We start from the raw sequence: 23,152 nt of genomic DNA on the forward strand, positions 1-23,152 counted from the left end.
ATCTCTTTTGAGCCCCTGGGCACATTTGTCTGCATTTGTGACTTGGAAGGGGAGATCAGCTTTTTTTTTTAGTATCGAACATAATAGAATTTATAAGTAATACCATAAAGCAGACAAAAAGAGGCATACATATTGAAAAGAGTACACAAAATCATGATGCATAGGACTGTCTACTAGGTAATTCAATCAAATAAGCAAAAGATCTATCAGAACTAATAAAAATTATGTATAAGTTGAAATTTTCTGCATTCAAACATCAACTGCCAAAACTTGACTAAAAATATAAAGCTAACAAGATACAATTCAAAATGAAAATAAAGCAAAAATATAAAATACTAGAAATTATTTTAACAAGGGATACATAAGACCTGTATGAAGAAACTTCAAAACTGTAATGAGAAAATTCTAGGAAGACTAGAATGAATGGAAACAGAACTTACAAATTGATAAATGTTATCAAGTAAAGATATCAGTTTCCTCTTAAAATTTATATATTTAACTCACTTCCAGTTAAAGTACCAATAGGATTTTTTTTTTTTTTTTTGATGGCTGTAATTTAAAAAGTTGGTAAGGGATCATATAAGATGTTCAATTAGCTAGCTAGGAACAGGCGGAGGGCAAATCAAGCACTAAGAGATGTCTCAAAGGAAACAGAGTGATGAATAAGGTTACTGTCTCCATGTACCAGCCAAGAACATCTTATGGGATATTCAGTGTTTCTTAATAGTCAAAGGCAGGAAATAGAATGGAGAGAGACAAGGACATATTGACGCTGTTTTTTCTAGAAGTATTGTAGTATTGTACTGGGGGCAGAAGTTTTAACAACTAATTAAAATATAATTAATATTATAATAAATATGTGTTAATAGATCAAAAAAGCATCATGATAATACATGAACAGGGTTTTAAATATCCCTAACAGGGTCCCAGGTAGAAGAGTGATGAAGATAGTCCTGGAAGGTGAGCCACTGTGTGCAAAGATGCAAAGCCTGAGAAAGCCTGTTGCAGATTAGATCTCTGTTGCTGGAATTCATGACTGTAAATGGTAGGGCGAAGCTGGAAATGCAGATCAGGTCTAACTTACGAAGTGCTTTCTTGCTATTCTAACAAAGTATGTTTCAAATATATGTGTGTATGGGTGTGGGAGGCTGTATGTATGCATAATGTATGAACAAAAACTTAAAATGCACAGTCTTTTAAAAATGCCACCAGGCAACTTGTGCCAATCTTTTAAAAATTGTGAATGTTCTATATATTTTTAAGATAATACATGTTATCTCACTTTTGAACAGACATGCTCTAAGGAGTAGGAAATACGTTGTTTTACCAAGAGATTTTTTTTAAATTGTATTTTAGGCTCTGGTGTACATGTGCACGTCCAGCATCCTGCAGGATTGTTGCATAGGTACATACATGCCATGGTGGTTTGCTGTCTCCATCCTCCTGGCTCTGCCCCTCCCCACCCCCCCCCCCAGTCACCTACATCAGGCATTTCTCCCAGTGGGTTTTATCCCTCCCCGCCCACCCCCCTGCTGTCCCTCCCCTCCCCTCCATCCCCTCACCTAGCCCAGTGAATGTTGTTTTCTTCCCTTGCCCAAGTGTTCTCATTGTTCATCACCCACCTGTGAATGAAAATGTGGTGTTTGGTTTTCTGTTCTTGTGTAAGTTTGCTGAGAATGATGGTTTCTAGATTCATCCATGTCTCTACAAAGGACACGAACTCATCTTTTTTTATGGCTGCATAGTATTCCATGGTGTATATGTGCCACATTTTCTTTGTCCAGTCTATCATTGATGGGCATTTGGGTTGGTTCCAGGTCTTTGCTATATAAACAGTGCCACAACGAACATATGTGTGCATGTGTCTTTATAATAGAGCTATTTATAATCCTTTGGGTATATATCTGGTAATGGGATTGCTGGGTCAAATGGAATTTCTATTTCTAGGTCCTTGAGGAATCTAGAAATTCCTGTCTTCCATAATGATTGAACTAATTTACACTCCCACCAACAGCGTAAAAGTGTTCTTTTTTCTCCACATCCTCTCCAGCATCTGTTGTCTCCAGATTTTTTTAATGATCGCCATTCTAACTGGCATGAGATGGTATCTCATTGTGGTTTTGATTTGCATATCTCTAATGACAAATGATGATGAGCATTTTTTCATGTTTGTTGGCCTCATATATGTCTTCTTTTGAAAAGTGTCTGTTCATATCCTTCTCCCACTTTTGAATGGGTTTGTTTTTTTTTCTTGCAAATCTGCTTTAGTTTTTTGTAGATTCTGGATATTAGCCCTTTGTCAGATGGGAAGATTGCAAAAATTTTTTCCCATTCTGTTGGTTGCTGGTTCACACTAATGATTGTTTCTTTTGCTGTGCAGAAGCTCTTAAGTTTAATTAGATCCCATTTGTCTATTTTGGCTTTTGTTGCCATTGCTTTTGATATTTTAGTCATGAAGTCATTGCCTGTGCCTATGTCCTGAATGATTTTGCCTAGATTTTCTTCTAGGGTTTTTATGGTGTTAGGTCTTATGTTTAAGTCTTTAATCCATCTGGAGTTAATTTTTGTATAAGGTGTAAGGAAGGGGTCCAGTTTCAGCTTCCTGCATATGGCTAGCCAGTTTTCCCAACACCACTTATTAAACAGGGAATCCTGTCCCCATTGCTTGTTTTTGTCAGGTTTGTCAAAGATTAGATGGTTGTAGATGTGTGGCATTACTGAGGCCTCTGTTGTGTTCCATTGGTCTATATCTCTGTTTTGATACCAGTACCATGCTGTTTTGATTACTGTAGCCTTGTAGTATAGTTTGAAGTCAGGTAGCGTGATGCCTCCAGCTTTGTTCTTTTTTGCTTAGGATTATCTTGGTTATGCCAACTCTCTTTTGGTTCCATATGAAGTTTAAAGTGTTTTTTTCCAGTTCTGTGAAGAAGGTCCATGGTAGCTTGATGGGGATAGTATTGAATCTATAAATTACTTTGGGCAGTATGGCCATTTTCACAATATTGATTCTTCCTAACCATGAGCATTGAGTTTTTCCATCTGTTCGTGTCCTCTCCTATTCTTTGAGCAGTGGTTTGTAGTTCTCCTTGAAGAGATCTTTTACATCATTTGTTAGTTGTATTCCTAGATATTTTATTCTCTTTGTAGCAATTGTAAATGGGAATTCACTCATGACTTTGCTCTCTGTTTGTCTGTTGTTGCTGTATAGGAATACGTATGATTTCTGCACATTGATTTTTTATCCTGGGACTTTGCCCAAGTTGCTTATCAGCTTAAGGTAGTTTTGGGCTGAGACAATGGGGTCTTTTAAATATATGATCATGTCATCTGCAAATAGGGACAATTTAACTTCTTCTTTTCCTAATTGAATGCCCTTTATTTCTTTTTCTTGTCTAATTACTCTGGCTAGAACTTCCAATACTATATTGAACAGGAGTGGTGAGAGAAGGCATACTTGTCTAGTGCCAGTTTTTAAAGGGAATGCTTCTAGTTTTTGCCCGTTTAGTATGATATTGGCTGTGGGTTTGTCATAAATAGCTTTTATTATTTTGAGATACATTCCATCGATACCTAGTTTATTGAGAGTTTTTAGCATAAAGTGCTGTTGAATTTTGTTGAAGGCCTTCTCTGCATCTATTGAGATAATCATGTGGTTTTTGTCTTTGGTTTTGTTTATGTGGTGGATTACATTTATAGATTTGCATATGTTGAACCAGACTTACATCCCCAGGATGAAGCCTACTTGATTGTGGTGGATAAACTTTTTGATGTGCTGTTGGATTTGGTTTGCTGGTATTTTAATGAAGATTTCTGCATCAATGTTCATCATGGATATTGGCCTGTAGTTTTCTTTTTTAGTTGTGTCTCTGCCAGGTATTGGTATCAGGATGCTATTGATCTCATAGAGTTAGGGAGGATTCCCTCATTTTATATTGTTTGGAATAGTTTCAACAGGAATGGTACCAGCTTCTCTTTGTACATCTGGTGGAATTCAGCTGTGAACCCATCTGGACCTGGACTTTTTTGGTTGGTAGGCTATTAATTGTTGCCTCGACTTCAGACCTTGTTATTGGTCTATTCAGGGTTTCAACTTCCTCCTTGCTTAGTCTTGGGAGTGTGCAAGTGTCCAGGAATTTATCTGTTTCTTCCAGATTTACTGGTTTATGTTCATAGAGCTGTTTATAGTAATCTCTGATAGTAGCTTGTATTTCTGAGGAATCAATGATGATCTCCCCTTTATAATTTTGTATTGCATCTTTTTGATTCTTCTCTCTTTTCTTATTTATTAGTCTAGCTAGCAGTCTGTCAATTTTGTTGATCTTTCCAAAAAAGCAGCTCCTAGATTTATTGACTTTTTGAAGGGATTTTTGTGTCTCTGCCTCCTTCAGTTCTGCTCTGATCTTAGTTATTTCCTGTCTTCTGCTTGCTTTTGAGTTTTTTTGATCTTGCTCCTCTAGCTCTTTCAATTTTGATGATAGGGTGTCGATTTTAGGTCTTTCCTTGTTTCTCATGTGGGCATTTATTGCTATAAATTTCCCTCTAGACACTGCTTTAAATGTGTCCTAGAGATTCTGGTATGTTGTGTCTTCATTCTCATTGGTTTTGAAGAACGTTTTTATTTCTGCCTTCATTTCATTGTTTATCCATTTGTCATCCAGGAGCAGTTTGTTCAGTTTCCATGTAATTGTGCAGTTTTGAGTACTTTTCTTAATCCTGAATTCTAATTGATTGTGCTGTGGTCTGAGAGACTGTTTGTTATAATTTCTGTTCTTTTGCATTTGTTAAGGAGTGATTTACTTCCAATTATCTGATCAATTTTAGAGTAAGTGTGATGTGGTACTGAGAAGAATGTGTGTTCTGTGGTTTTGGGGTGGAGTGTCCTGCAAGGTCTGTTAGGTCCGGTTGGTCCAGATCTGCATTCAAGTCCTGGATATCCTTGTTGACTTTCTGTCTTGTTGATCTGTCCAATATTGTCAGTGTAGTGTTAAAGTCTCCCACTATTGTCGTGTGGGAGTCTAAGTCTCTTTGTAGGTCGTTAAGAACTTGCTTTATGTATCTGTGTTCTCCTGCATTTGGTGCATATATATTTAGGATAGTTAGCTCTTCTTGTTGCATTGATCCTTTTACCATTATGTAATGCCCTTCTTTGTCTCTTTTGATCTTTGTTGGTTTAAAGTCCATTTTTTCAGAGACTAGGATTGCTACCCCTGCTTTTTTTTGCTCTCCATTTGCTTGGTAGCTCTTCTTCCATCCCTTTATTTAGAGTCTATGTGAGTCTTTGCATGTGAGATGGGTCTCCTAAATACAGCACACTGTTGGGTCTTGACTTTTTATCCAGTTTGCCAGTCTGTGTCTTTTGATTGGGGCATTTAGGCCATTTACATTTAGGGTTAATATTGTTATGTTTGAATTTGATCCTGCCATTTTGTTACTGGCTGGTTGTTTTGTCCGTTAGTTGATGTGGTTTCTTCATTGCATTGTTGTTTTTTACTATGTGGTACGTTTTTGCAGTGGCTGGTACTGGTTGTTCCTTTCCATGTTTAGTACTTCCTTCAGGAGTTCTTGTAAGGCAGGTCTTGTAGCGACAAAATCTCTCAGCAATTGCTTGTCCATTAAGGATTTTATTTCTCCTTCACTTATGAAGCTTAGTTTGGCCAGATATGCAATTCCGGGTTGAAAGTTCTTTTCTTTAAGGATGTTGAATATTGGCCCCCACTCCCTTTTAGCTTGTAGAGTTTCTGCGGAGAGATCTGCTGTGAGTCTGATGGGCTTCCCTTTGTGGGTGACTCGACCTTTCTCTCTGGCTGCCCTTAGGATTTTTTCCTTCATTTCAACCCTGGTAAATCTGACGATTATGTGCCTTGGGGTTGCTCTTCTTGAGGAATATCTTTGTGGTGTTCTCTGTATTTCCTGGACTTGAATATTGGCCTGCCTTGCTAGGTTGGGGAAGTTCTCCTGGATAATATCCTGAAGAGTATTTTCCAGCTTGGATTCATTCTCTTCGTCACATTCAGGTATGCCAATCAAGCATAGATTAGGTCTTTTCCCATAACCCCATAATTCTTGGAGGCTTTGTTCATTTCTTTTCACTCTTTTTTCTCTAATCTTGCCTTCTCATTTTATTTCATTGATTTGATCTTCAGTCTCTGATATCCTTTCTTCTGCTTGATTGATTTGGCTGTTGAAACTTGTGCATGCCTCGTGAAGTTCTCATGCTGTGTTTTTCAGCTCCATCAAGTAATTTATGTTCTTATCTAAGCTGGTTATTCTAGTTAGCATTTCGTCTAACCTTTTTTCAAGGTTCTTAGTTTCTTTGCATTGGGTTAGAACATGATCTTTTAACTCAGAGAAGTTTATTATTCACCTTCTGAAGCCTGCTTCTGTCAATTCATCAAACTCATTCTCTGTCTTATGTTGTTCCCTTGATGGTGAGGAGTTGTGATCCCTAGGAGGGGAAAAGGTGTTCTGGTCTTTGAAGGTTTCATCCTTTTTGTGCTATTTTTTTCCCATCTTCATGGATTTATCTCCTTTTGATCTTTGAAGTTGGTAATTTTGGGAGGAATCTCTGAGTGGACGTCCTTTCTGTTGAGGTTGGAGCTATATCTTTTTTGGCCTGTAGAGGCACTGCTGGGCTACCTCGGATTCAGTCAGGTAGCTGGGTGGGTGGTCTTCCCCTGGGGTTTGTTTGCAGGTGAAATTGGCCCCGCCTTCCCAATGGCATCTCTCCTTCCCTGAGCTCGATCTTCCTGGTTGGGTCAAACTGGTGTATTCGCTGCCAAGCTCTCTGGCACTTAGGCTTCAGTTTGAGTTTTGTGGGGGGTGATGGGGCCTGCCAGGCCTTATGACCTGTTTCCCTGCTTTCAACTCTGCCTCTTTCTGTGGGATGGGTTGTTCTGCCTGCTGGCATTAGTCCAAACTTCTGCCCAGGTGCGGCCAACAACTTATGGTACCAGGCAGGAGCGGTGGCTCAGATTTGCATCGACAACCCATGGTGCCCCTCAGTCTGGCAGGGTTCTCCTGGACCGTGGGTTGCAGGAGGGATGAGGTAAGCACAGGATCCAAATCGGAGCACTGAGTGGGTGAAGTCCCCCGACCCTCCGAGTGACTGCATGTTCCAGGTGGGGACACATCCCGCCCTATCTTGGTTCATTCTCCCTGGGCGGCTCTTGCCCTGCTTTGGCTCCTCCCTTGGGCTATTTTCAGAGTCCTCCCAGTCCCCTTGGAAATGAACCTGGCACCTCACTTGGAATCGTGAAATCCTGTAGCCCTCTGCGTCTCATTTGCTGGGAGCTGCATTCCAGTGTTGCCTCCTCTTGGCCATCTTGGCGCCGCCTCCCTCGAAATCAGCTTTAAACATAGTAACAGACTATAATTCTCTTCTTTCTTTTTTGAGATAAAGTCTTGCTCTGTCGTCCAGACTGGAGTGCAGTGGTGCGATCTCGGCTCACTGCAACCTCCGTCTCCCGGGTTCTGGCAATTCTCTTGCCTTAGCCTCCCGAGTAGCTGGGACTTCAGGTGTGTGCTACCACACCTTGCTAATTTTTTTGTTTTTTTAGTAAAGATGGGGTTTTGCAGACTGATCTCGAACTCCTGACCTCAGGTGATCCGCCCACGTCGGCCTCCCTAAGTGCTGGGATTATAGGCATGAGCCACCGCACCCGGCTAGCAGATTATATTTCAGGAGGCTTTTTGAGTAACTTTGAAAGGGAATGTTAACTTTCCAGCTAGTGTCCTACAGGTGGCTATTTTTATACTGTACTTGAATAGATGTTATGAGGTAAGAAAATTGTTTTTATTTCACTGAATTTTCTCTTGGGACCATGGGAAGTTAGTGTGGCTGCATGTTGTTTCATTACAGTATTTTAGGGCATTCAGTGGTACTGTTTTTTCTTTCACTGTTGGCACAGGCCTGTAAGTGAAGGATTATATTTTCCTTTACTGTTTTAGCAGTAACTTGAAATTACAGAAGTTTATTAGATATACGAAAATAAAACTCCAAAAACCTTTAACTTTGAAAATTTTCTTTTGGTTAAGTAAAGCCTGTTTTTATTTTTTCTTCCAACAGTGCTTTATATTGTTTCGATAGTCTTGTTTAGGATTTATTTATTTTTTATGGTAAATTCAATTACTGAGAGAGGAATTGAACCAATCTCAGCATTGCATTCTAAAATAAGGCAGTAGGTGGCACTCACCTCTTGTTAGCAGAAAATGGTTAGAAATGGTTAGTTTCAAATTAGAGTGTTCAACACTGCTTCCACTAGCCTTCATTCTAAAAGAAGCACTCTTGGCCGGGTGCGGTGGCTCTCGCCTATAATCCCAGCACTTTGGGAGGCCGAGGCGGGTGGATCACGAGGTCAGGAGATCGAGATCATCCTGGTCAACATGGTGAAACCCCGTCTCTACTAAAAGTACAAAAATTAGCTGGGCATGGTGGCGTGCACCTGTAGTCCCAGCTACTCGGGAGGCTGAGGCAGGAGAATTGCTTGAACCCAGGAGGTGGAGGTTACCGTGAGCCGAGATTGCGCCATTGCACTCCAGCCTGGGTAACAAGAGTGAAACTCCATCTCAAAAAAAAAAAAAAAAAGAAGCGCTCTTTGTCCACAGCCCTAGTCCAATGTTTGTCAAACTTTTGTATGCAAAAGAAGAATTGAGGATGCTTGCTTGTTAATGCAGACTTCTGGTCCTCACCCCAATGATTCAATCACTAGGTCTTATGAGAGGCTGGTTTCAGAAATCTATGTTATAAACAACCATTTCTGGGTAATTCTGTTGTAGGGGACTACACTTTGAGAATATGGCTCTAGGAGAATGAAGAATGTAGTTTTAGTGCCATGTTATAAGATGGCATTAATAATAATTACTGGTTTACTGGGAACTTGTTATTTGCAAGCTCTGTACTAGTATTTTACATAGTTCTTCACAACATCCTGCAAATGTAAGTATTGTTTTGCCACTTTACAAAGGAAGAAACCAAAGCACACAGAATTCAAATAACGATCAGAAGTCACACAGCATGTAAATATTGGAGCTATGATTTAAACTAGGTTTCTAAAGTACCCGGTTCTGCATACCTAATGAGTATACAGCTGGGTTTTTGTGTCTCTCCAGTTAACCTAATGCATGGATAAAAGGCATCAGGGCTTAGTGGAATAAACTAAGGTTTAGGACAGATTCATTCTGGGTCCTAAGCTGTTACAGCATGGAGTCATGGAAATAACACTGGAATGTTAAAAGGTGACCTTCATTCTAGTCTGTGCATTCTCATTAGCCAGAAAGAAGACTAGATAGGTCCTTCCCTTGCTGGCCTCCATTTCATTCATTTATGAAACAAGAGACTCAGTGTTCTCTGTAGACAACCTTTTTCAGAATCACTTGAAGAATTTGTTTAAAAATGCAAATTCCTGGGCTCTACTCTCAGACTAAATGAATCAGAAGCTTTGGTGTGGGAGACCATGGAACCTGCACTTTTAATAAATGCCCCAGTGATTTGCATGTTGGAGAATCACCACACCAGGTCACTGTGCTCTCATTTGGTGGGGATGCTCCATGATTCTCAGTCATGGAGTTGTGACTTCCTTGGGTGTGACTAAAATAAGCCACGTGGTGCGATGGACATCACAAATATAAATTATGTAAATGAAGGCACTGCTTCACTTACATTTGAAGCAGAAGGCTATAAAAGCTATTTTGAAGGAGATAAGGAGAAAACAGGATTCTAAATGAAGAAAATTTGCTTGTGATTGCAAGTTAAGCCTTCATTTGGAGTGCTTCTAGTATGTTATAAAAAGTAATAATTAATCTGTGTCACTGACTATACCTGGTACTATTCTAAGCACTTTATATACATTATCTCAATGAATTTTTCCCACTGTGACTATGGTACAGAGTACATCTGGTAGTTTTCATGGCTAAGAGTGTACTTTCTAACGTCAATGAACATTGTAGTCCCAACTTGAAGTTTCACTTTGCGTGTTCAGTGATGTGGTTTGGCTCTGTGTTCCCACCCAAATCTCATCTCAAATTGTAATCCTGATGTGTCGAGGGAGGGACCTGTAATCCCCACCTAAAACAGAGGGAGGTGATTGGATCACGGGTGTAGTGTACTCTGTGTGTTCTCCTGACACTGAGTGACTTCTCATGAGATCTGATGGCTTTATAAGTGTTTGAAAGTTCCCTCTTCACTCAATGTCTTGCCTGCTGCCATGTAAGATGTGCCTACTTCACCTTCTGCCATGATTGTAAGTTTCCTGACATCTCACCAGCCATGCGGAACTATGACTCAATTAAACATCTTTTCTTTATAAATTACCAGTCTTGAGTATTTCTTTATAGTGGTGTGAAAACAGACTAATACATTCAGAAACCATTGTCTGTCATTCTTAAAGGCAGTCTCTGAATACTTGTAATTTCCTTCTTTTTCAAAGAATTACTGTAGACTCAAACTTTCATTGGAGTGTAGCACATTCAGAAAGTACACCAATTGCAAGTATATGGCACAATTTATGATCAGCTGATGAACATGTGCAAATAACCCCCATCAGGACAAGAAATAGAACGTGAATAGCAATCCTGAAGCCCCTACCTGCCCCTCCCAGTCACTACCCTGTCTCTCCTCTCAAAAAGTAATCATGATAGATTTTTTTTAAAAAGGGTCAGCTTTTGTTTTTTCAACTCAATGTAATTTATTGGGCAACTATTATATACCTGGTACTGAAGATATAGTCAGTGAACAGAGTAAATACGACCCCTGCTTGTGGAGCTCACGCTGATGGGAAAGACAACTGTACATCAGTCATTGCAAGTGTTTATTGTGCTGAGTCAATGGACTCAGAGGGACAGGGGCTCTGAAAAATAGTTACTGCTTCTTTGGGATTTACTTAAAGAGATACAAGCAGGAGAAAGGGTAAAAACAAATATATGGATCAATAAAGAACTATGATATCAAATGTCGACTTAAGGGATTTTATTTTATTCCTATTTTTTTAAGACAGGGTCTTGATCTGTTGCCCAGGCTTGAGTTCAGTGGCATGATCATGGCTGGCTGTAGCCTCAGTCTCCCAAGTAGCTGGGACAATAAGTGTGCACCACCACACATGACTAATTTTTGCATTTTTTGTAGAGATCGGGTTTTGTCATGTTGCTCTGGGTGGTCTCAAATTTCTGGGCTCAAGTGATCCTCCCACCTTGGCCTTCCAAAGTGCTGGGATTATAGGTGTGAGCCACTGCACCCAGCCTATTACAAATACTTTGAATGAAAACAAGGAAATATTGGTGTTTTTTTTTTGAGAAAATGTGCAAGTCTTCTGAAGATCATTTGTAAATTCCATGTGTCCACAGTGGACCCCAATATAAGAAATACTGATTTAAATGATTTATCTGTTTGTCTGTTTATTTAAATAGTCACAGTTCTTTACTCTTTTCATATATGGATACTCTTTGCAATGTGACTTTGTATCTCTTTTTATTAAGAGGCAGAGTCTTTGAATGTGGGCTGGTTTGTTATTTATTTGTCCAAGAGAAAGTAGCAGAAGTTTTCCAGTTTTCAGTCTAGGCCTCAGAGGCCTTACTTGCTTCCTCTTTTTTTCCTGGACCTTTGCTTTTGCTGTGCAAACAAACCCAAGCTAACCTGCTGGAGGACAAGAGACCACGTGAAAGAGAGCAATTAGTCCCGCACTGACAGCCAGCCAGCTCATAAATGTGAGTGAGCCCAGCCTACAACAGAGCTGCTTACCCCATGAAAAACTGGCTGTCGAAGCATGAATGAGCCCAGTTGAGATGAGAAAACCCACTATAAACTGACTTACAGAGTCGTGAACAATAATAACTGCTTATTATTTAAGCCATTGAGATTTGGGGTAGTTTGTTACACAGTAATAGCTGTGATAAATATTTCAAACTTTGCACCCTATGGAAAATAGCTATCCTTTTTAAACGGCTGTAAGAATTTATGAAATTGATTCTTGGGTTATCATATAGGAACCTTAATAGATTCTTCAAAATAGAAACTGTATAGATAACTTTTTAAAATCATACTGCCTTAAAACTAGAAATTTGTTCCTTTTTAAAAAAAGTTTATAATTCAAGCTACTTGATAATTGAACACTCCTAACTCTTGGTTCTTTGGGGGAAAAAGGATCATTAAGATGGACATGACCTATGAATTCAATCAAATACAAATGAAACAATTAGGTGTGGGAAAAGGGCATACAAAGAAGATTAAGAATCCTATGTAGTTAAAAAAAAAAAAAATTCTTTGTAGAAATGTGCTCTATTCATAGCCAACCTAGAAGTACATTTCTCAGAATCCCCTTCTCTGTGGGGTTGTGGGTTAGAATTGGCTGAAAGATGAATAAGATCTCGGAGTTGGAAGCGATGCTCTCACAATCATTTTGGCATTCTGATACCTGTTGTCGTGGTAACTCAGTCAAAGACACCAGAGACCACCACAAATACAACTCTAGTTGATCAAGTTGGGTTTATTACTTGTTGCAGCGAGGGAAAACATACTCCATGGGGCTCATTGAGCTGTGGGGTGTCTTAATAAGAGGTGTTAGAACCTATTATAGGATTCGGGCATTGAGTTTTTTGCCGGGGGGCTAAGGAAACAGATTTTTTTTTCCAGATTGGATGCTGTCAGCAGGTGCAACTCTATGATGATCTCAAATTTTATAAATAGGGCAAACGAGAGTGAAACAAAAAAGAGGGTAAGTGGTAAAGAATTAACAGTTACTCATTTTGGCCACGAGAGAGGAATGTTTTCCATTTTGTGAGGGGCACAGTGAACTTATTTTTGTCTGAGCTTAGGCAAAATGGTGGTGTGAACTCGCCTTATCTCACTGAACCATGATCCCAGAGTAAGCTTGTCTGGCTTTGATATTCTGTGGCATGGTGACATTGCCCAACAGAGGGCAGCATGGCCTAGCTGTGAGGGCCTGGCCAGCTTCTGAATGTCAAGGGCTGCTCTTTTCTCTTTCTCAGATGCAAGAGACGGGAATTATTGAATAAGCTGATTTATTGTTTCTGCCACAGGTATCACCATACTTAAAGTGAAGCTCTGGTGTTTCCCGCTAAATTCAGGTACAAGGCAAGTATGCTGACCTTCCATGATCATTTAATATTTTCTGAAAGTTTAGCCGAAGCAGTAAAACAAGTGAAATAAGAGAAAAATCTTTAGAAAGGAGGAGGCAAATTATTACTTACATATAATTGCCTATCTAGCAACCCAATAAAGTCAACAGAAAAAATATTAGAAGTAAGTAGAATTCAATAAGGCAGTTAGTTACAAAATCAATATGCAAAAATCAATACATATCTTTTTTTTTTTTTTTTAAGAGACAGGGGTCTCACTGTTTCTGTTGCTCAGGCTCAAAATCCTGGGCTCAAACCCTCCCACTTCAGCCTCCCAAGTAGCTGGGACTACAGGTACGTGCCACTGTGCCCAGTTAATGCTTATCTTTCAAAATCAACAAATCATCAGAAAAGATAATTTTTAAAAAGTATTAAAAATAGAAACTAAAATATAAAATACCTAGGAATAAACTTACTTACATAAGTAGTCAGGACCCATAGAAATAAACTGTAAAACTTTACTGAGGGATTTAAAAGAAGACTTGAATAAATGGTAGGGCATATCCATTCTTGAATGGCATAACTCAAGAATTCAACCACTTCAATTCTAATAAAAATGTCAAAAGTATATATATATTTTAACTAGACAATATAATTCTAAAGTCACCTGGAAGCTTAATAAAGGGATGAAGAAATTTTGGAAGATTGAGGAGTGACTTACACTGCTACAAAGAAAGGTTTATTATTAAAGCAGCATGATTCTTATGTAGCCTCCCAGATAGGCTCAAGTATATAGATTTGATATAGGATAAAGGTGGAATTGAAATATATTAACACTTCTGCTGAGGATATAGCTGTGAAGCTCATCATTCTCACCCTAACAATGAAAATGACAGGTAAATGACAAAATCATTACTTTTGTTGAACCCGTGAGAAACAATAGCTTCTGAGGCAACCAAGTAAGCTAATTCAAAAGAGAGACAGGTTCCTCCAAGGAGAGATGGGCTAAGCAAACTGTCTTAACTCTGTCAGAGCACAACAAGAGGGGCCACCACTTTTCAAGTGGATTAGAAGAAATCAGGGAAATTGTTAAATGCTGTCAAAGTCCATGTGTGGGTTAGTGGGCATTTGTTTTATTATTGTCCATGACACTGTGCAGCCTTCTGTGTATATGCCATATTTTAAAGTAGGGGCAAAAAAGGCAAATTTGGAGTCCAAAGGCAATTTCCTGCATTTTACACACAGGGGAATTTAGGCACGGAAAGCCTGGGTCTATTGGTGAAGATCAATTACTCCTGTTTCCCAGTTCCATTTTCTATTCCCTATCCAATGCTCTACCAACAAAGGCAGCCACATGATTTAGCGTAAGTTAACACACTCTGAACTTTTAAAATCAAGGCCAATTTAAAAGAACTTCAGTTGCAAATATGCGATGTTTAATAAAAATGAACACATATGATTTTTATAAAGCCAAGGCAGAAGCCATACAGAAAAAGATTAACATCTTAAGAGTATTAAGAGATATATCTGGATGATAAGATTATAGGCAAACTTTAGTTTTACTTTGTGTGCTTTTCTGTATTTTTGATGTTTTCTAAGTGAAATATATATTACCTAGGTAATTTGAAAAAATAGTAAAATTAAAAATAAATATCACTTTGAGTACTGTGAGCAGAACCAGGAATGGAAGAATGCAGCTAACACAGGAGAAATACATGCTTTTGGCTACCATCATTACCTTGAGTTTTCACATAAAACCTTAAGTTTTATAGATGGAGAGAAAAACCAAGAGAAAGCAATTGATTAAGTGGCATTAAGTGGATGGTGGTGAAAATATGACCACACTAGCATGTTGAAATATGATGAAATTGTGGCACAGGCCATCCTTGGATGTACAGGTTGTAACCTGAGCAGGACTGTCTTCTGACTCAGCCCTGCTCATCACGGATATTAAGAGTCTGAAGAATGCTTGGCACAGAACACAATAGGAAGTCTTGGTAAAGTCACAGAAGCAAGAGAAGACCTTATACCCTCCACCCAGTGATTTAAAGTGGAAGAGGAAAGAGCAGTCTCTTGGACTTTATGCTTAAGCCTCACCTGGCTTTATTACTTTGATATGTGACTAGTTCCTTCTTTCTTTTTCTCTTCTTCTTTTTTTTTTTTTTCGAAACAAAGTCTTGCTCTGTCACCCAGGCTGGAGTGCAGTGGAGTGATCTTGGCTCACTGCAACCTCTGCCTTTTGGGTTCAAGCAATTCTCCTGCCTCAGCCTCCCAAGTAACTGGGACTACAGGAGTGTGCCACCACACCGGATAATTTTGTATTTTTTAGTAGAGAGGATGTTTCACTATGTTGACTGGGCTGGTCTCAAATTCCTGACCTCAGGTGATCCACCCGCCTCAGCCTCCCAAAATGCTGGGATTACAGGCATGAGCCACCGCAGCCAGCCTAGTTAATTATTTATATCCAAATTCCCTGCTCTGATAAGATAGTGCAAAGTGAGAGTGTTAAATGTAGCTTTTCCCTTAATGACTTGTTTTCCCACAAGCTAACAGTGTTGATTGTGTTAATGGAGAGGATTTGCAAGCCCATGACTAAGTGAAATATACAGGTGTCTGTATTCCTAAAACCTTAGCTTGATTTTTACTCCCCTTGCTGCCCTCTTCTCTAATATTTTACTGTGCTGTTACAACGCTCCAGTGGCCTTCCACAGGTGTCAGGATAAAGTTTAAACTTCTTATCTTACAAAGCCCTGCTTTTCATTCTAGCATCAATGCTCATTACTACATACTTCAACTATACCGAATGAGCTCTGAATACCTATGGCTTGTTATTTCATGTCTCTGGGCATTTACAGTCTTGCTAATATTACCAAATGCCTACTATGTGCCCGGCACTCTGCTAAATGTATGCTCTTCCTCCTCATGACAATCCTTTCTTGTTGGCTTGAACACTTGAATATTGTTTACATTTAACACATGAGAAACCTGATGTTCAAAGAAATTAAATAATTTGTCTAAGGTCACACAGCTAGTAAGCAGCAGAGCCAGAATTTAAACCCAGGTTTGACTCCAAAGTCTGAATTCTTTTTCAAAAAGAATCTGTGGCAATAAGTCCATTTACATCGTTGTGCAGCCATCCACTCTAGAAATTTTAAATCTTCCCCATCTGAAACTCTGCATCCATTAAACAATAACTCCTCATATCCCCTCCCAAGAACCCCTGCCCACCACCACTCTACTTCTGTCTGTGTATTTGACTACTGTAGGTGCCTGCTATAAATGGAAATGTACAATATTTGTCCTCTTGTGACTGGCTTATTTCATTTGGTGTAATGTCTTCAAGATTCATCCATCTCATGGCATGTGTCAGAATTTCCTTCCTTCTTTCTTTCTTTTTTTCTTTGAGGCAGACCTCCCTCTGTCACCCAGGCTGGAGTGCAGTGGCACAATCTTGGCTCACTGCAACCTCCTCCTCCCTGGTTCAAGTGATTCTCCTGCCTCAGCCTTGTGAATAGCTGGGATTACAGATGTCCACCACCATGCCTGGCTAATTTTTGTATTTTTAGCAGAGATGGGGTTTCACCATGTTGGCCAGGCAGGTTTCTAACTCTTGACCTCAAGTGATCCACCTGCCTCAGCCTCCCAAAGTGCTGGGATTAGAGGTGTGAGTCACTGCACTCGGCCCAGAATTTCTCTTTTAAAGTTGAAAAATATTCCATTTTATTTGTATTCTACATTATCCATTCATCTGCTGATGGACATCTAGGTTGCTTCTACCTTTTGGTTGTTGTGAATGTTGTTGCCATGAACATGGGTGTGCAAATACCTTTTTGAGTCACTGCTTTCACTTCTTTTTAGTATTTACTCAGAAGTGGAATTGCTGAGTCATGTGATAATTCTGTGTTTAATTCTTTTGAGGAACCTCCATACTGTTTTCGTGGTGGCTGCACCATTTAATATTCCCACTAGCAATGCACTAAGGTTCCAATTCCTCCACAATCTCGACAGTGCTTTGTGTGTGTGTATATATATAATACATATGTATATGTATGTGTTTATTTTATTTTATTATTATTATTTTTTGAGACAGAGTGTCTCTCTGTTGCCCAGGCTGGCGTGCAATGGTGTGATCTCAGCTCACTGCAACCTCTGCCTCCCGAGTTCAAGGGATTCTCCTGTCTCAACCTCCTGAGTAGCTGGGATTATAGGTGCACACCACCAGCCCAACTAATTTTTGTATTTTTAGTAGCCATGGGGTTTCAACATGTTGGTTAGGTTGGTCTTGAACTCTTGACCTTGTGATCCACCTGCCTCGGCCTCCCAAAGTGTAGGGATTACAGGTGTGAGCCACTGCACTCAGCCTGTAGTTAGTTAGTTATATTTTTTTACTAGCCATCCTAATGGGTGTGAAGTGGTATTTCACTGTGATTAACACTAGTGCATTTTCCTAGTGATTAGTGATGTTGAGCATCTTTTCACATGAAAGCCTAAATTCCTAACCTCTGCTTCTTTGGAAACTTAATGAAATTTAACTTTTACCAAAGTAATACATGTACATAATGATATGGTCTGGCTCCGTGTCCCCACCCAAATCTCATCTTGAATTGTACTCCCATAATTCCCACGTGTTGTGGGAGGGATCCAGTGGGAGATAATTTGAATCATGCGGGTGGTTTCCCCCATACTGTTCTCGTGGTAGTGAATAAGTCTCACGAGATCTGATGGTCTTATCAGGCTTTTGCATCTTCCTCATTTTTCTCTTGCCGCTGCCATGTAAGTGTCTTTCACCTCCCACTATGAGTCTGAGGCCTCCCCAGCCATGTGGAACTGTAAGTCCAATTAAACCTCTTTTTCTTCCCAGTCTTGGGTACGTCTTTATCAGCAGTGTGAAAACGGACTAATACACATAGTTAACAAAATCAGATGCTACTAACGGATTTATAGAGAAAAGTAGTAGCACCCATTCCCCACCCCACACTAGCACCTGGTGTCCCTAATACTGAGGTAGTGTGTCAGGTGCCATTCTTTATTGTACTTATGCAACTTTTCTTATAATAATGGAAAAACAGCTATTTCCTACAGCCATACTACTATCAAAGAGAAAAATAGAAAGGCTGCCTGTTTCAAGGAAATTGGAAGAGCTCATTTAAAGTAAAATGATTTATTTTGAGGCCAGGTGCGGTTGCTCACACCTGTAATTGCAGCACTTTGGGAGGCCAAGGTGGGTGGATCAGGTGAGGACAGGAGTTCAAGATCAGCTTGGCCAATATGACGAAACCCTGTCTCTACTACAAATACAAAAATTAGCCAGGTGTTGTGGCACACCGCTGTAGTCCCAGCTACTTGGGAGGCTGAGGCAGGAGAATTGCTTGAACCAGGGGTGGGGTGGAGGGGGGGTGAAGGTTTCAGTCAGCTGAGATTGAGCCACTGCACTCCAGCCTGGATGACAGAGCAAGACTCCATCTCAAAAAAAGAAAAAAAAAAAGATTTCTTTTGAAACCGTTTCAAACTCACACACAAACTGTAAGAACAATATATAGAACTTTGGCATTCTTTTGAGCTACCAGTGCCATTAAAGTTTTGCTAATAGTTCCAGTAACATTCCAATGGCAAAGGATCCTATCCAACGTTTCATCAGCATTGCAGCCAGTTGTCCTTTTCTCTAGTTTCTTCCAACCTGGCAGTGTTCCTCAGCCTTTTGCTGGCTTTCATGGCCTAGGCATGGGTAAAGATTATAGACCAGTCATTTTGTGGAATCTTCCTCTATTTGGTCTTGTCCTGTTTCCTCCTGGTTAGACCTAGGGTATGCATTTTGGCAAGAATGTCACGAAGCTGTATTTTTTTCATTGCAACCCACTGGGTAGCACATGATGTCTTCTGGTTGCTGGTTTTTTCACTCAATCACTTATTAGGCTGGCATCTCCCTGGTGTCTCTACTGTAAAATTACTCTTTACTCTCTTTGTAATTAGTAAGGATCTTGTGAGGAGAGACTTTGAGACTCTGTAAATATCTATTTCCTCATCAACCTTTCACTCACTAGAGTTTTAGCATCCATTGCTTTTTCTTGACTGAATTACTACTATGATGGTTGCCAAATGTTGATTTTCTGTTATCATTCCATCTTCATCTGTTAGCTGTCTTTCTACTATGAAGAAAAGCTTTCTTCTCTCATGTATTTATTCATTTATTCTTATCAATATGGATTCATGGGTGCTTTATTTAATGGATTAGAATCTGTTACTGTCATTATTTTAATGCTAGAAATTTCCCATATTTGGCCAGTAGGTGGCACTTCAAGCTAGTTCCTGTGTCCTTTTTATGTTTCTCCATCATTGAGCACTCTCTTACTTTATGACATAAGAAGATGTTCCAGGCTTATCTTACTCATTCTCTGGAGTCAGTGACTTGAATAGAGCAAATTTATTTGTAGAAATAGGACTATCCCAAATGTTTAAAATGCAAAAGCAGTGTGTTATCCAGTCTGCTTCATGTGCCTACACTACCACTGAGTCACCCAGGTTTGAGATTTCACCCCTGCATTGCTGCCAGATTTGTTACATATCAACCCCAACAGAAGAGGCGTGCATTTTATAGGCAATTAGCTGTGAACTTGAGCATTCATGAAGGAGGACACAGAAAGGAATGAACAGTGATCTTCGTTGCAGAATTGTTTGGTTTCCTCCTTCAGACACTCAAGAAGCTGCCAGCATAGGAGTTCAGTCTAGAGAGTAAACAGTTTTTACATATTTCAATTTAATGGTAATAGAAGCAAAACTACTGTGGTGAAAAGACATCGGGTTTAGACTACACCATATGGACCTGAGAGGTGTTCATCACTGTAGCCTCTAATGGCTGAACGCAAAATAGCCCACATTTCTGCACTGATGGAGAATTAGCTACTGATTGCCAGGAAACACCCATTGTAGCAGCTCTTCAGCCATGTAATTTAAAATAATTACTAATTAAATGAAAATAAAATAGAGTCCATAATAACAATAATAGTCACTGTAGCATTGGTCATTACCCAAGTACTGTTTGTTGGAGTGTTACCTAGGGGAACATCGCTTGTAGAAGGGTGGAAGAACTGTGGAAGGAGCTGGGGGCTTTATTATTACCACTGAGGTAGGGAATCAGGACCACTCCAGAGTGCTTGGCAACCATAGTCCTAATTTGATATTCCATCTATATTGACAATCTCATGTCGTTTCAAGGAATTTGTTCACTAATACAAAAGGCAACATGCCATTAAAAACCAAGGAACAGGAACAGCTGTGTGGCGCTTGTCAACAGATTTATATCATTGCAGGAAACAACTCAAGCAATTACCTTGTCTTTGACAAGCATCACTCTTATCCCTATCTCAGGAAAAGTGAGGTCCTTTTGCGAGAGGGCATTTGAATGTATATGACCAACATTAAGTAGTTATGACAGGACATATGGAATAGTGTACTTGGAGCCAGTTTCAGATCACTGTCCAGAGGCCTGTCTGTGTACCTAACAAAGTAAAAGGTGGAGGCTACCTGGTTAAAGGAAGGCTTTCTGTTTTCATTGTTTGGGTGACCGAAAATACATGCATTTCTTTATATATTCATTCACCCAACAAATGTTTGAGTGCTACTATGCACCAGATATTGTACTAGGTGCTGGAAATATTAAGATAGGCATGGTTGCAGACCTCAGGAATCTGACAGTCCACTGGCTAGGGAGGAATATACAAATATAGACATGTAAAAAGTACCATGGAGGAAAAGAAGAGAGTACTTGGGAGGATAGCAGAGGGACTCTTTCAGCAATGTGGCATCTGTGATGGGCCCTTTGAGGAAGTGCCATTTTTGCTGAGGCCTCAAGTCAAAGGAGAGATTAGCCAGGCAATGGATTAGGGAAGAATGTTCCAGGCAAAGGCAGTGCCATGGGCAAAGGCCCCAGATGAAGGTGAACCTAGTTCACTGGAGAAACTAAAGCAGAGTGTATGGAGAAGCATGAAAACACAGAGTGGGGAGGATGTGGCACAAAGTACCAATAGGTCAACCAACTTCAGGGACAGGTCATCTTGGAGAGGAGTCCAGATTTCACTCTAAGTGTTAAGGGAATCTTTGAAGTTGGAGAGTGGGAGTGCCTTGTTGATGTCTGTAAAAGCTCAGCCTGGTCGCTGGTGGACAACGGCCTGTGGGGAGTGGGGCCTGAGTGATGCCCAGAAACCAGGGAGCAGGCCATTTAAGAATTCAGATAAAGGACCACTGTCCCTTGGACCAGGAAGATGGTAGGGGATGATAGGAAGCAGACTGACTGGAAATTCGTTTAGGCAGTAGCACTGACTGGGGGTGGTCAGGAGTGGGAAGGTATCAGGGCAGGTTCCCTGACCTCTGGCTTGAGCATAGCATGAACGGATGTGCAGTATGCTGAGGTGGGAAGCACCAGAGGACAGCTAGATCTGGAGATTCAAACACTCAGATTTGTTTATTGTGGTGAAATGAACATGACATAAAATTTGCAATTTTAGGCCAGATGCAGTGGGTTACATCTGTAATCCCAGCACTTTGGGAGGCTGAGGCAGGAGGATCACTTGAGCTGGAAGTTCAAGACCAGCCTGGGCAACATAGTGAGACCCCCATATCTACAAAAAAAAAAAAAAAAAAGAAAGAAAAAGAAAAAAAAAAGGAAAGGGAAAACATTTTTTAACCATTTCTAAGTGTACAGTTCTGTTGCATTTGTTGTGCTTCCATCATTGACTGTCCATCTCTAGAACTTTCCTATCTTTCCTAACTGAAACTCTGTACCCATTAAATAACTCCTCATTCCCCTTCTCCCTCTATCCCCTGGCAACCACATTCTACTTTCTGTTTCTATGAACTTGGCTGCTTAAATGCCCTATAGAAGAGGAATCATACATTGTTTTATGTCTCACTCATTTCACTTAGCATAGTGTCCTCAGGGTTCCTCCTGGTTATAGCATGTGACAGGATTTCCTTCCTTTTAAAGACTGCGTAATGTTTCATTGCATGTACATATCACATTTTTTCTTATTTACTCATCCATAAATGGACTTTTGGTTGCTGCCACCTCTTGGTTATTGTGAATAGTGCTGCTTGAATATGGGTGTGTGAACATGTGTTTGATCCCCTGCTTTCACTTCTTTTTTTTTTTTTTTTTTTTGAAACGTTGTCTCGTTCTGCCACCCAGGCTGGAGTGCAATGGTGCAATCTCGGCTCACTGCAACCTCTGCCTCCTGAGTTCAAGTGATTCTCCTGCCTCAGCCTCCTGAGTAGCTGGGACTACAGGTGCCCACCACCACGCCAGGCTAATTTTTGTATTTTTATTTATTTATTTTTGAGACGGAGTTTTGCTCTTGTTACCCAGGCTGGAGTGATCTCGGCTCACCGCAACCTCTGCCTCCTGGGTTCAGGCAATTCTCCTGTCTCAGCCTCCTGAGTAGCTGGGATTACAGGCACGCGCCACCATGCCCAGCTAATTTTTTGTATTTTTAGTAGAGATGGGGTTTCACCATGTTGGCCAGGATGGTCTCGATCTCTTGACCTCGTGATCCACCCGCCTCGGCCTCCCAAAGTGCTGGGATTACAGGCGTGAGCCACCGCGCCCGGCCCTATTTTATTTTTTAAATTTTATTGCATTTTAGGTTTTGGGGTACATGTGAAGAACATGCAAGATTGTTGCATAGGTGCATACATGGCAGTGTGATTTGCTGCCTTCCTCCCCTTCACCTATCTCTGGCATTTCTCCCCATGCTATCTCTCCCTAACTCCCCACCCCCGCTGTCCCTCCCCTATTTCCCCCCAACAGACCCCAGTGTGTAGTGCTCCCCTCCCTGTGTCCATGTGTTCCCATTGTTCAACACCCGCCTATGAGTGAGAACATGTGGTGTTTGATTTTGTGTTCTTGTGTCAGTTTGCTGAGAATGATGGTTTCCAGGTTCATCCATGTCCCTACAAAGGATACGAATTTTTGTATTTTTAGTAGAGACGGGGTTTCACCATGTTGGCCAGGCTGGTCTCAAGCTTCTGACCTTGTGATCTGCCAGCCTTGGCTTCCCAAAGTGCTAAGATTACAGGCATGAGCCACTGTGCC

The sequence above is a fragment of the Aotus nancymaae genome, unplaced genomic scaffold (assembly GCF_030222135.1).
Source record: "Aotus nancymaae isolate 86718 unplaced genomic scaffold, 86718_ANA_hifiasm-v0.15.2.pri h1tg000064l_1, whole genome shotgun sequence".
In the NCBI taxonomy this organism is placed as follows: domain Eukaryota; kingdom Metazoa; phylum Chordata; class Mammalia; order Primates; family Aotidae; genus Aotus; species Aotus nancymaae.